The sequence below is a fragment of the Bufo gargarizans genome, chromosome 11 (assembly GCF_014858855.1).
Source record: "Bufo gargarizans isolate SCDJY-AF-19 chromosome 11, ASM1485885v1, whole genome shotgun sequence".
Classification (NCBI taxonomy): domain Eukaryota; kingdom Metazoa; phylum Chordata; class Amphibia; order Anura; family Bufonidae; genus Bufo; species Bufo gargarizans.
This window is the reverse complement of record NC_058090.1, coordinates 90,379,986-90,395,217: the sequence shown is the minus strand read 5'-3', so window position 1 is coordinate 90,395,217 and position 15,232 is coordinate 90,379,986.

The following is a 15,232-nucleotide window of genomic DNA, read 5'->3' as shown; positions in this document are numbered from 1 at the left end:
AGGAGGCTTTACCCAAACTACTGAATATATTCGAGGACTTTGGATTTATATCCAATTTTAAAATTAATTATGGGAAATCCATGGCTCTTAACATCTCCTGCCCACCAGCGCTGGTTAAGGTTATCAAGCGTGCCACTCCATTCACTTGGGCCTCCAGAGACATTGCGTATTTGGGGACTCACATATCGGCCAATGTACAGGATCTGGCTTCCCTTAACTATATACCGCTTTTGAACACTGTGCGTACGCATTTACAAAATTTGAGGCTTCCATTTGTGTCCTGGGTAGGGAGAAAGAACTACCTTAAGACTTTTATTCTTCCCAAATTTTTGTATTTGCTGCAAGTGCTTCCTATTTGGTTGCCAAACTCATATTTTACGGAAATACGGAGAATATTCACTCGCTTCCTGTGGAATGGGAAATCTCCGCGTATAGCTTATTCGGTTCTCACGAGGGACAGACGGTTTGGTGGTTTTGGGATGCCAGATGTGAAATTATATTATAATGCAGTACAGCTCTGTAGATGTGTGGCTGTCATGACTCGTCACTCTAGTTCTCTTTGCTCCCGCCTTGAAAAGGTACTGTTCACGAACCAAGAACTACTTACTTTATGGGGCATTAGGCCTCTTTCGGCTAACCACAACTACTCCTCTCCGGTTTGGAAAGGTATGCTGGTTGAATGGTCCAAAATGGTTCAGTCTCGCATTTTTAATTTTCCTAACCCTAGTATGCCACTTAACTTGTTACAAGGCCACATCCACCCCTCTGTACTAAACCCCTCCGGGATTTGGTCTAAGCTCGCTGACATTCCTCTGCGGGATGTCCTTCTCCCGGATGGTAGTTTGAACTGGGACCCAGTGGTGGACCTCCCTGAGGTTAAAACTGCGCCTTTTTTCCACTTAGCAGATTTTAAACGAGACACAAAAAAGTGTACTGGGCCTTTTGCAGGTCATAGTTCCCCCTCCTGGCTTGAAAAAAAGTTTTTGGCTACTAAACCTCCCCTTAGACCATTATCCCAGATGTATAAAGAAATACTTTCTTCATTACCCCCAGAGCTACATTATGTGGTCTCCTGGGAGCGAGAGCTCTCCATGTCTCTTACGGAGCCGGAGAAGGCGTCCATCTTGTCCCACTCGCACGGCTTCAGTCGCTGTGTGAGGATTCAAGAGAATTCATTTAAGCTTCTCAGTAGATGGTACAAAACACCCGAGTTTTTGCATAAATTAAACCCTGAGGTCCCTGAATCGTGTTGGAGATGTGGTACAGGCATTGGGTCTTTGTCGCATATTTGGTGGTTTTGTCATAAGATCCAACCGTTTTGGAAGTCCATTGAGTCAATGGTCAACCAAATTTGCAAGACTAAGGTTTCGATAGATGCTAAACTGGCGCTCTTATGGTGCCCTAACAGCTCTCTAACTCCCTCTAAACATGACCTCCCCACGATGCTGCTTACAGCAGCTAAGTTGCTTATTCCCTTTTTGTGGAAGAATGACTCCCCACCGACTCTTCTTATGTGGTCCGACAAGGTGGACCAGATCTACCGTTTTGAGGAGCTTGCGCATTGGGAGACTAACTCACGCGCCCGCTTCTTAAGATTGTGGTCCCCATGGAAAGTTCATAGAAATTTTACATGATAGAGCAGAAGTTATCTCACTTCCTCGTTTCCCCCCCTCTTCCCCTTTTCTCCCTCCTGATTGTTCCTTCCCCTTCTTCCCCTTTTACATTTTTATTTGATGTTTCTTACTCACTATGACAAGATTGATTGTACTGTCTATGCATGATGTATATGCCAGATGAACATTTGGAGATTTGTCATCACCACTGAAATGTCATGTATGGGCCTTGACCCTGATTTCTTGCTCTTTTTCAATAAAAAGAAATATGGTTAAGAATATAACTACTATAATACTGCCTCCTATGTACAAGAATATAACTACTATAATACTGCCTCCTATGTACAAGAATATAACTACTATAATACTGCCTCCTATGTACAAGAATATAACTACTATAATACTGCTCCTATGTACAAGAATATAACTACTATAATACTGCTCCTATGTACAAGAATATAACTACTATAATACTGCTCCTATGTCCAAGAATATAACTACTATAATACTGCCTCCTATGTACAAGAATATAACTACTATAATACTGCTCCTATGTACAGGAATATAACTACTATAGGAGAAGGCGTCCATCCTGTCCCACTCGCACGGCTTCAGTCGTTGTGTGCGGATTCAGGAGAATTCCTTTAAGCTTCTCAGTAGATGGTACAAAACGCCAGAGTTCTTGCATAAATTAAACCCTGAGATTCCTGAATCATGTTGGAGGTGTGGCACAGGTATTGGGTCTTTGTCGCATATTTGGTGGTTTTGTCACAAGATTCAACCGTTTTGGAAATCAATTGAGACATTGGTTAACCAAATATGCCATACTAAGATATCAATAGATGCTAAGCTCGTACTATTGTGGTGTCCTAATAGCTCTCTCACTCCCTCTAAGCATGATCTCCCTACGATGCTGCTTACAGCGGCGAAGCTACTTATTCCTTTTGTGGAAGAATGACTCCCCACCGACTCTCCTTATGTGGACTGACAAGGTGGACCAGATTTACCGTTTCGAGGAGCTTGCGCATTGGGAGACTAATTCACGTGCCCGCTTCTTAAAATTGTGGTCCCCATGGAAAGCCCATAGAAATTTCATATATTAGAGCAGAAGTTATCTCACTTCCTTGTTTCCCCCCCCCCTCCTACCCTTTTCTCCCCCCTGACTGTTTCTTTCCCTTCTTCCCTTTTATCTTTTTATTTAATGTTTTTATTGACTACGGCAAGATTGCTTGTATTGTCTATACATGATGTATATGCTGGATGAGCGTATGGAGATTTGTCATCACCATTGTACTGTCATGTATGGGTCTCGACCCTGATCTTTTGCTTTCTTTCAATAAAAAGAAATATGGTTAGGAATATAACTACTATAATACTGCTCCTATGCACAAGAATATAACTGCTATGGGGGCGGAGCCTAGCCACCGACTGGAATGGACGTGTGAGACTGCTGCTCCTCCATAAAACACCTCTAAACTGCCTTTAATAGCGAACAGAAATACCCCAAAGATGGGCAAACACAGCAAAGAACGCTCAGGGGACCCCCCCAGTACCCCAAAGTTTATGGGAAGTCAGTCTGACCTGCAGAAATACTGGAAACCTCAGACAGACCGGGTAGCTGGTACTGACCCCATCATGGCGCTGAGAGCGGGAAACTCAGGGGACCAAGCTTCAGATCTAGAAAGCCTGACAGGGAGCGAGCATGGAGATCCTGCAACATCCCTCATCACCAAGGCCTTCTTAAAAAAGACCATATTCCAAGCCATGCGACCCATCATGGAAGAATTGTCTGACATTAAATCTGACCTGCGACAGATGAATAGCAGATTCGAGGGTCTGGAGGCCAGACAGGCTGAAATGGAGACCCTAACTGATGCCATGTCCTCGCGCTCCACTCAACATACAGAATACATCAACAGATCTCTCCTCCTCATAGAGGACCAGGAGAATAGGAGCAGGAGGAAGAATATAAGAATCAAACAGCTCTCCGAGCAGTACGCGCCTGAATCCTTGAGGAAGGTCGCCATGGAAATCTTCCAATCCCTGCTTGGTCCAGAGAGAGCTGCCAGCGTGGTCATAGAGCGCATCCACCGAGCGCTGAGACCTAAGCCCAAACAAGGAGAGCCTCCGCGGGACATCATCTGCGGACTCCTGTCTTTTGTGGATACTGCACAGATCCTGCAAGCGGCCAGAGAAACCTGCCCGATTACCTATGGGGGTGAAGAGATCCTGTTCTACCAAGATGTCGCCCCCTCTACACTAGCCAAGCGACGCATCCTGAAGCCTCTCTTAGAGGTCCTGCGTGAGAAAGGCATCCAGTACACCTGGCTCTTCCCGTTTGGCCTGGCCCTCTGGATTAACGGGAAGAGGCTCACTGTTCATTCGCCGGACGACCTGGGAAGTGTGTGGCCTGCACTGAATATGGAGCCGTTAGCTATACCATCTTGGCTGCCCTTACCCCCAGAGGAAGATCTCCCATCCTCATCTAAGAAGAATATGGGACTGCAGCAGCGCTCTGCCGGATCAGCCAGGTCCAGAAGGGGAGCTCCGGGACCCCTTCCCTCCAGAGACACCTGAATGCAGAGGAGGACTTGCTTTATAAATGAACCTGCTGCCGTTCGGGCCTCCTGTGAGTTATATTGCCGGGACTTATAGAGTTAATAGTTATGGTTCCCCCTAAATAGAAGACCACCCTCCTGTTGCCCCTTCTCTACTGGGTTTAGTTAATGTTCATTAACAGCAGCGCTCAAACAGGGCGCATTACTTACATAGCCTCTCCTGTTAGAGTTCTGTGACCGGGGGCCCCTTCTGTATATATCGCCTCTAGCAGGGATCCACTCTTTGATCGGGTCTCTGCCTGGCTGCACCGGATCGCTGCGCTTACTGCTTGGTCGGGAGTGGAGGTGCAGGGCCGTCCTGAGCGCTTGCTGTGTGTGTGGAGATGCGCTGCCACGATAGGTAAGAGATTTTCACATAGTGGAGTTCTGCTGCCCCCTAGTGGTAGGTTTGTGGTGGTGCGTTTCTGCACTAACTAAATACCATGTCTATGCAATATGGTGTAACTTAGCTATATCTCCTAGGTATGGGTAGAGAAGGCTGTCCTGCTCTGATCTTTCTCTCGCCTCCCAGGGCTCTATATTTCATGTGTTACCAGTTAATGAATATATTGATCTTGCGTTTCACAAACGTTACTTCTGTTCATGTTTTGTGCATCTGTTATTATATGACACTTGGCGGTGACGAGGTGTTCGTCATGTCTAGGCACTTTTGTGGTATTATCCCACTCCCCCCCCCCCTTCTATTAACACCTAAAGGGATTCTATCCCTATTGATAGTGTGTCCTCAGCAGAGTAGGTCACACATCCTGCTCAACTTATTCCATACGTGAGGGATTTCCTACCTCCCCTACTATATCCCAAAATCGTTGGGATTTACTCCTGTTTTTCTAGATACTGAAGATCCTTGTGTGTGTTTTTGGTGTCTTTCTTTGTTGTCTGTGTCTTGTGTGTCCTCGTGGTACCCCCCCCCCCCCTCTTTCGTCCCAATCCCATAGCTCCAGAGAGATCGACCACGGCTACGTAGACTGCTCCCCACCTGAGAGTCGAATTCGCACGAAATGGCTGTTGTGGTGGCATCGTACAACGTAAAGGGACTCAATGAACCTTGCAAGAGAGCCCAGGTACTGTCTCTGCTTCAGAAAGAAAAGGCGTCTATCATATATCTGCAGGAAACACACTTCAAATCCGGTAAGGTGCCCAATCTCTCTTCTACTAGATACTCGCACTGGTTTCACTGTCCATTCTCCTCTGCTAGTAGGGGGGTGAGTGTTGCCATTCATAAACAACTATCCTTTAAACATTTAGCGACGGTGGTGGATCCAGATGGGCGCTACATTTTCGTAAAAGGTTTAGTGGCGGATAACCCAGTGACACTTGCTAACCTATATGCCCCAAACAGAGGGCAAGTCCCCTGGTTAACTCAAACCCTGACACAATTATCCTCTTTTCAAGAGGGTATAGTAATTTTAGGGGGAGACTTTAATGCCACCCTGGAACCGGATCTTAATTCTTCGACCGGTCGCTCGGCCCTTTCTCACAAGCTGTTAAAGAACCTTAAACAACACCTGAAGAAACTAGGTGTAGTAGATGTCTGGCGTACTCTAAATCCGGTTGAGAAAGATTATACGTTCTATTCCTCCGCGCAAGCGTCTTATCAAAGACTCGATTACCTGTTCCTGTCTTCGGCCCAGATTCACAGAGTATCAAAGACGTCCATAGGTAGCATCACTCTCTCAGACCATGCTCCGATCTTCTTGCATCTTCATATCTCAGATCCCCTCTCTAGGGAACGTGTCTGGAGGCTGAACGAGACTCTCCTCGCTGATGCCAATCATAAAGCCAAAATCACAAAAGCCATCTCTGAGTACTTTACAACTAATACTGTGGGACCATCAGCTCCTTCCCCATCCATTATTTGGGAGGCGCATAAGGCCAAAATCAGGGGTGATCTGATATCTCTGGGAGCAATTTACCAAAAAACAGCGCACTTTAGCGTTGTCTAATCTACTTGATCACATCTCAAAGTTAGAGCTCTCCCATAAAAGAAGTCAGGCTCAAGCTGTCCTAAATTAACTTTCAGTAGCCCGCTCAAACCTAAAGAATCTATTAAACGTAACTTCTCCAAGTTTCGAGCTTATGCGCACGGTAATAAGGGGAACAGATTAATGACAGCTCTAGCTAAAAAGCAACTAGACACCTCTCGTATATCCTCCATTAAAACCTCAGACTGTAAACAGCTTAAAGCCACGCCAGATATAGCCAAAGCGTTCTGTGACTTCTATGCAGAGCTTTATAACCTCCCCTTACCTAACCAGACGTCGGCTGCTGAAATTAAGGCAGCGACGGATAAATTCCTTGAGACATTGCTACTTCCAGCTCTGCCCAGTGATAAAGCGTCAGCTCTGACAGCCCCAATAACGGATACCGAACTACGTGCAGTTCTTGCATCGATCCCCTCGGGCAAAAGTCCAGGCCCTGATGGCTATTCCATTGTCTATTACAAGACATTTATAGATATTTTAGCACCGCACTTTAGAGACCTGTGTAACCACCTCTTGACCGGGGGAACCCTCCCTCCTCAGGCGCTGGAAGCACACATCACCATAATACCAAAACCAAACAAAGACCCCACGTCATGTGGAAATTACAGACCAATTTCCCTCCTGAACACAGATATCAAATGGTGGGCGAAGATACTAGCGACCCGACTCAAATCGGTCCTTCCAGACATCATTAATAGGGAACAAGTAGGGTTCGTCCACGGTAGACAGGGTAACGAGAACACCAAGCGCTTGCTGCATCTGATTGTCTGGGCCAGATCAAAGCATTGACCTTTAGCACTTTTAAGTACTGATGCAGAGAAGGCCTTTGACAGGGTAAGCTGGCAATTCATGTCCACCGCCATGTCAAGGTTTGGCTTCTCCCCACAGTTAATCAGTGCAGTATTGACTCTCTATTCGGCCCCCTCGGCCAGGGTCCGGGTTAATGGCTCTCTTTCCCCCCCCCCCTTCTCCATCGCCAACGGAACCAGACAAGGGTGCCCCCTGTCTCCGGTGCTATTTATAATTGTACTGGAGACCCTATTATGCAAGATTCGTCAAAATCCTAAGATTTCTGGACTCAACGTGAATAAACACACCCATGTCGCAGCGGCCTTTGCGGACGATCTGCTTGTTCTAACATCCAACCCCACAACCTCCTTCCCAGAACTAGTGAGAATTTTTGAAGAATTTGTTTTTTTGTCCAATTTCAAGATAAATTACAGTAAATCACAAGTGCTTAACATAACGTGCCCTCGAAATGTAGAACTCCAATGTACCAACCCATTCACTCCATACAGTATCTCGGCGTTCATATCTCGGCCAACCCAACTGATCTATTCAGCTTAAACTACGCCCCGCTCCTGAAATACATACGTCAGCACCTACAATCAGTGAAACTCCCATTTGTCTCATGGATGGGCAGAAAAAACTATTTAAAGGCCTACATTGTCCCCAAATTCATTTATCTCATACAAACGTTACCTATCTGGCTGCCAAATTCCTATTTTAATGATATCAAAAGAATCTTCTCCTCCTTCGTTTGGAAGTGTAAAAAAGCTAGAGTAGCCTACTCGACCCTAACAAGGGAAAGGAGGTTTGGGGGGTTTGGACTGCCAGATATTCGCCTTTATTACAAGGCCACCCAAGTGATCAGGGGATTGGACATACTAGCTGGGGAGCCGGCGTCAATCTGCGCCCATCTGGAAGCCGCCACCCTTACTTACAGAGAAAAACTCGCCTTATGGGGGGTTCGCCCCTGCCTACATAATTCCACAAATATATTGTATATGTGGAAAGCGGTACTAGCGGAATGGTCTAAGCTGTTCTCTGCCAAAGAGCTGAGATTCCCGCACACTCGTCTCCCTCTATCTTTGTTGCAAGCACATATCCACAGACACATACTTGATGCTTCAGGCATCTGGTCACTTCTTCATAACCACTCACTTGATAGTATTAGAAACCAAAACGGGGAGCTCGATTGGTTGTCCATACTTAATGCACCTCTAGTGAATAAAGCGTCTTTCCCAGGGCCGGCCTTTGGGGTGTGCGGGCTGTGCGGCCGCACAGGGCGCCATAGCAACAGGGGCGCTGGGCGGCCGACAGCTCGCAATGTAATATGCGGCAGGCGAGGCTGCACTTGTGTTCTCCCTCGGGGCGCCCCCTCCATCTCGCCCTCCCCTGTCTGACCTGATTCGTTCCTCCTCCCCTGTGTCTGACCTGCCTGCTGCCCCCGCAGCTGCCAATAAGAAGAGAGATGGGAGGAGGAGGGGAGGGGCTGAGGCCACTGCGCCACCAATGAAGATAACTGACCTGTAATACAAATACAGGAGGCGGGTGCCGGAATCAAATAGCCGGCACCCGACCTCTGTGACAGGGAGCTGCGATCAGCTGCAGTTGAGTTAACCCTTCAGGTGCGGTACCTGAGGGGTTAACTGCCGCTGATCGCAGCTCCCTGTCACAGAGGTCGGGTGCCGGCTATTTGATTCCGGCACCCGCCTCCTGTATTTGTATAAGAAACGTTGGTGGCACAGTGCGCCCCCCCCCCCCTCAACACCCCAGTATAAGAAACATTGGTGGCACAGTGGGAAGTGCCAATGAGGGTTAAAAAAATAAAATAAAAATTAACTCACCTCCTCCAGTTGATCGCGTAGCTGCCGGTCTCCTGTTTCTTCAGGACCTGTGGTGACGTCACTGAGCTCATCACATGGCCCATTACCATGGTGATGCATCATGTGATGAGCACAGTGATGTCACCACAGGTCCTTTGACAGGTTCTGAAGAAAGAACAGGAGACGATCAATTGGAGGAGGTGAGTTAATTTTTTTTAAATTTTTTAACCCTCATTGGCACTGCCCACTGCGCCACCAATGTTTATTATATGGGGGGGGGGGGGGTGCACTGCGCCACCAATGTTTATTATACTGGGGTGTTGGGGGGGGGTGCACTGCGCCACCAATGTTTATTATACTGGGGTGTTGGGGGGGGGCACACTGAACCACCAATGTTTATTATATTGGGGGGCGCACTGCGCTCATGTTTGTTATATTGGGGGGGCGCACTGCGCTCATGTTTGTTATATTGGGGGGGGGGCGCACTGCGCCAATGTTTATTATATTGGGGGGGGTGCACTGCGCCACCAATGTTTATTATACTGGGGTGTTGGGGTGGCGCACTGCGCCACCAATGTTTATCATACTGGGGTGTTGGGGGGGGGCGCACTGCGCCACCAATGTTTATTATATTGGGGGGGGGGTGCACTGCGCACAACGACGGGTTAGGGAAATTTCACAGCAGAGTGCGCATGCGCTAGGAGCCTCGCCGGCGGTTAGGGTAGGGAAAAATTATGGGCCAGTGCACAGGTGCGGTGATCGGATGGATGTTCTCAGCTGGACACCGGCCGACACTGCGCATGCGCTGGGAGCCTCACCAGCGGTTAGGGTAGGGAAAAAGCACTGGCCCGTACGTAATTTTTCCCTTCCCTAACCGCTGGTGAGGCTCCCGGTGCATGCGCAGTGTCGGCCGGTGTCCAGCTGAGAACATCCATCCGATCACTGCGCCTGCGCACTGGCCCATAGTTTTTCCCTACCCTAACCGCCGGCGAGGCTCCTGGCGCATGCGCACTCTGCTGTGAAATTTCCCTAACCTGTCGTTGTGCGCCTGCGTGGCGCTGCACACCTCCTCACGTCATGTCCGGTGCGACCGGAAGTGACGAGGGTAGGGAGATCTCACGAAGTAGGGAAGTATAACATTACACCGGCCTTTGGGGTGTGCGGGCTGGTAACTATTTGGTTGGATAGTCAGCCAGCCTATGCCATGATGCCAGCAACAAGCAGTGGTTTTTTTTTTTGGGGGGGGGGGCCACAAAGTTAGCTCGCACAGGGCGCCTGAACACCTAAGGCCGGCCCTGGTCTTTCCTGCAGATACTAGGCTTCCGTAAGGACATTAAGAAACTCGAGATGCCCCCCCCCCCATAATACTCCACCAACGTGGCTTGAAGAACGTGTGGGGATACCCTTCCCTGCTTCAAAAGCTTTATCTAAAATGTACAAGCTCCTTCTCTCAGCCGCTCCGCCAACCATGTCGCATCTCACTGCATGGGAAATGGAGCTTTCGATGAAATTTTCGGCTCCTGAAAAAGCAGCCATTCTAACTAACTCACATTGCTTCTCACGCTGTGTAATTGTGCAAGAAAACTCCTTCAAACTAACGACCAGATGGTATAAAACGCCCGTATTTCTTCACAAATTAAACCCTTCCATACCTGATGTGTGTTGGAGGTGCGGCACTGAACCGGGATCACTGTCCCACATTTGGTGGAGCTGTCATAACATACGCCCCTTCTGGCTCCAAGTTGAAAATACTATTAACCAGATATGCTCTCCACAACGTCCGTTGGTATTGGATCGTAAATTAGTACTACTCTGGTGCCCAAACCAAACCTTTACCCCGTCAAAATCTAATTTACCCACGATGCTACTCACGGCGGCTAGACTACTTGTTCCGCTCAAATGGAAATCAGATAGAGCCCCGTCACAAGTGGAATGGTTGGATAAGGTGGACCAGGTATACCGCCTAGAAGAGTTAGCGGCCTGGGAAATGGGAAACCGCCAGAAATTCCTAAAGGTCTGGCAACCCTGGAAGCTTTTTCGTGGCTTTGCTTGATCATCTGAGCTTTCCAACTCTTTCCCCCTTGCATGTGCCCTATATGTTAGTCTACATGTTGTCTGCTGTCTGCCCTTGTCTACATGTCATTGTGATTCCTAGGATCACCTTTTTGGCCATATCAGAGGCCTGTCAAATGTTTGGTTCCTAACGTCCTTTCTGTCACATGATTTTATAAAAGTCTTTATTTTACACAAATGTTGATATGCATGTGCTTACTGTTTGATGATGTGATTATCCAAACATTACCTGTACTTGTGATGAAGCAATTTATTTATTCTTGTACTATTTCGCTGATGTTTAATAAAAAGAAAATTGGCAAAGAATATAACTACTATAGTACTGTTCCTATGTACAAGAATATAGCTCTTAGGGGCAGAGCTTGACCTCAGAGCTGAATGGCTGCTTGTTCCTGAGCTCCTCTCCCTGGCAGCTATTATAACCCCTTTTATTAGCTATTTACTCGGTGCCAATGGGGGAAACCAGGCAAGGACCGTCACCCTGAGACACCAGAGCCGACAGGGGCCCGTTCCAGGCAACCGGAGATGGATAAATACCTCAAGAAACAGTCCAGGACTCCCGCTGCGGAAGCGGATGGCGCGGCAGCTCTCTGAAGCAGAGGACGGCTCTGAGGCGGGAAGCGCCTCCGATGTTTCCGATCGCAGACCACTGCGAAAAAGCTCCTCACTCTCCAAAGCAGTTCTCGGGGACATCCTGGAGTCTGCTCTTGCACCTCTTAAAAAGGAGGAGGAGATAAAAGGAGACCTGCGACAGATTGGGAATCGTGTGGAGTCCCTGTAGTTAGCAAAGGAAGCCATCCTGGTGCATGAGGGTAAGACCAGCGCAGCCCTGCAGACCCACAGAGATTTGCTAAACGACGCGCTGTCGCGCATAGAAGATCGAGAGAACCGGAGCCGGCGGCGAAATATTCGCATCCGCGGCTTACCCGAAAATATTGCGATTGACGCGCTTCATTCAGTCGCATGTGAAATCTTCTCCTCCCTGCTGGAAGCTGAGAGAGCAGCTCCGATTGTGATTGAGCGCATTCACAGGGCCTTGAGGCCCAAACCGAAACCCAGGGAGCCGCCGCGGGATGTAGTATGCGGCATCCTAAGCTATGTGGACACTGCTGCACTGCTTAAGGCGGGAAGGGAGGCCGACCGCATCATGTATGGTGAGACCCCAGTCCTATTCTTCCAGTATCTGGCCCCCTCCACCTTAGCCAAGAGGCGCATCGTGAAGCCGCTCCTGGAGGCCCTTAAAGCCACAGCTACGCCATTCCGTTGGCTCTATCCCTTCGGTTTGGCCATCTTGAAAAATGGGAGGCAGTATACGGTGCGGACCCCGGGTGACCTGAAAGCTATTTGGTGCCCTCTTGGGATTGCACCCATCACAGTTCCCTCGTGGATGCCGGCTGATCAAGGGGATCCCTTGCCCTCCCCCCCGGGGGTAGATTCGTGGCAGCAAGTTTCACCATCCAGAGCTGGGAAACAAGGAAAAGGCCGGTCGCAAGCTCCTGATACGTGACTTTGTTCCGGGAGACGCTGAAGTCGCTTATGCTTACTCTCCACTGAGTTCAATGTTCTGGGACTTTGCTAGGTCTCAAGACGAAGGAACTCTGTTTGGCTCTGTCTGAGTTGTAGTTTACCCGTTTGTTCATCGGTTATGGACTTACTTTAGGTCGTAGCCCACTGCCACGTTCTCAAGGGCTTTGGGTTTGGCCCTTTACCTTGCTACCTTGCCTGCATGAGATGCAGGTTACAAGCTGTGTATTAGCGCACTGACTGCACTGCTAGTTGTGCGGGGGTTATATGTCTGCATTATTGTCAGTTATGTTACTAGATCCCGGCTGTCCGCCGCCATGAAAAAGGATCTCCATCATGTCAGATGCTGGGTGGGGTCACGTGCTCCCTGTCCATGGGGAGACATTCTCTGTTACATGGATTGTGTTACTGTCTCATTTGTTATGTCTTTTATTTTTATTTTGACTTTCCCTGTCTTCCTCTCCTCCTTCTCCTTACTCCGTCCGTTGCTTTCCAGACTGGATGTCCTTTCGCTCTGGGCCTACAGGCCTCCTCTGTCTTTACTATGGCCTCTGTTGTAGTTGCCTCACTGAATGCCAAGGGTCTGAACGAGCCATGTAAGCGGTCTCAGGTGCTCTCATTGTTACAGAAAGATGAGGTCTCAATTGTGTTCCTCCAAGAAACTCATTTTAAATCAGGAAAAATCCCGAAGTTGTCCCCAAACGCATTCCCGCACTGGTTTCATAGCTCTTTTGCCTCGGCTAGCAGGGGTGTCAGCGTGGCCGTCCACAAGCGCCTACCCTTCAAACACTCCACTGTCCTTGCGGACACTGATGGTCGCTTCTTATTTGTTAAGGGGCACATCGCTGACGCGCCTGTTACCCTGGCTAATTTATATGCCCCTAATAGGGGTCAGATCCCCTGGCTCATTCGGACTCTTGAGCAACTAAAGGCTTTTAGTGAGGGCATGCTTATACTAGGAGGTGACTTTAATGTAACCATGGAGCCAGGCCTTGACTCGTCCTCTCAGAGGTCTGAGTTGTCCCACAAACTTTTGCGCCGTCTGAAGACTGCGCTTAAGAAGTTGCGGGTTATTGATGTGTGGCGCACTATGCACCCCTCAGGGATTACCCGTTTAATTCTAACGCAAAAAAAATCCTTCCATAGGCTGGACTTCTTATTTTTATCCTCCCCCCATATTTCCCAGGTGGTAGACACGAGGATTGGGAACATCACGCTTTCTGACCATGCCCCAGTATTTCTCCGGGTGTCCCTCACCGCTCTTCCTAAACGAGAGAGAATATGGCGTCTTAATGACACATTGATCTCCGACCCTGCCAATGCAGCTGAATTCTTCTCTCTTAATGCAGTGGGCGACCCTCCTCCCTCCCCCTCCATCTTGTGGGAGACTCATAAGGCTGTGGTTAGAGGAGAATTGATAGCCCTAGGCTCGCATGTTAAAAGACAGCGCTCCAAGGCTGTAGATGACCTGCTGTCCCGCATAGCGAGTCTTGAACTGACTTATAAGCAAACCCAGGCTCAGGCTGTGGCTGCTGAATTGGTGGAGGCCAGGACGGAACTCAAAAACCTGCTTAACGCCAAATCTGCGAAACCTATATTCCGCTCCAAGTTTAAAGCTTATGCCCATGGGAACAAAGGGAATAAACTAATGTCTGCCATGGCTAAGCAACGCCACATGGATTCATTTATCCCTGCTATTCTAGATGCAAAAGGCAATAAGCACAAGTCGACTCATCACATAGCAAAAGCATTTAGCGCTTTTTATGCAGACCTATATAATCTCCCCACCCCAGAACGTCCTGGTTCAGCCTCTATTGAGCAAGCCACAGATGAGTTCCTGTCCACTCTGAAGCTGCCCTCTGTTAGTCCCCTACAAGCTTCCCAACTAGTCGCCCCTGTATCAAGAGAGGAAATTGGCAAAGTCCTTTCCTCCATACCTTCAGGTAAAAGTCCTGGCCCGGATGGACTCCCTATATCATATTACAAGACCTTCAAGGACGTTTTGACTCCTCATTTTCAGGCACTCTGTAATTTCCCCCTGTCTGGAGGTTCTCTACCCCCCCAAACGTTAGAGGCCCACAAGACCCCTCCACTGTGGCAGTTATCGCCCAATTTCACTGCTAAATGCGGATGTCAAGTGGTGGGCCAAGATTCTGGCGCAGCGCATACAGCTGATCCTGGCGGATCTTATTGATAGCGAGCAAGTGGGGTTTGTGCGTGGCAGACAGGGCTGTGAAAACACGATACGTTTGCTCCATTTTATGGATTGGGCTAGAAGCTCCTCCACGCCTCTGGCTTTGCTGAGTACGGACGCGGAGAAGGCCTTCGACAGGGTCGGTTGGCATTATATGTTGCGGGCCCTGTCGAGGTTTGGTTTCCCAGATTCGTTTATATCTGCGATCTTCACTTTGTACTCAACCCTGTCTGCCAAACTCAAAATAAATGGTACACTCTCTGCCTCCTTTTCCATATCCAATGGGACGAGGCAGGGATGTCCTCTTTCCCCATCTCTATTCGTCATAGTGATGGAGACTTTGCTGTGTAAGGGCCTGACCATTATTCTCGGACCCACTTGACAGCCGCATTTGCTGATGACCTACTTATCATGACCTCCAATCCCGAAACATCTTTCCCTAGGCTTTTGTCTCTTTTTGAGGAGTTTGGCTATGTGTCAAACTTTAAAATGAACTATAGCAAGTCAATGGCCCTTAATGTTACTTGTCCAGATTCGGTTAGAGGCTCTCCAGAATACTACCCCCTTTCACTGGGCTACAAAAGACATAGTATTCTTAGGGGTGCATGTCCCGGCTCAA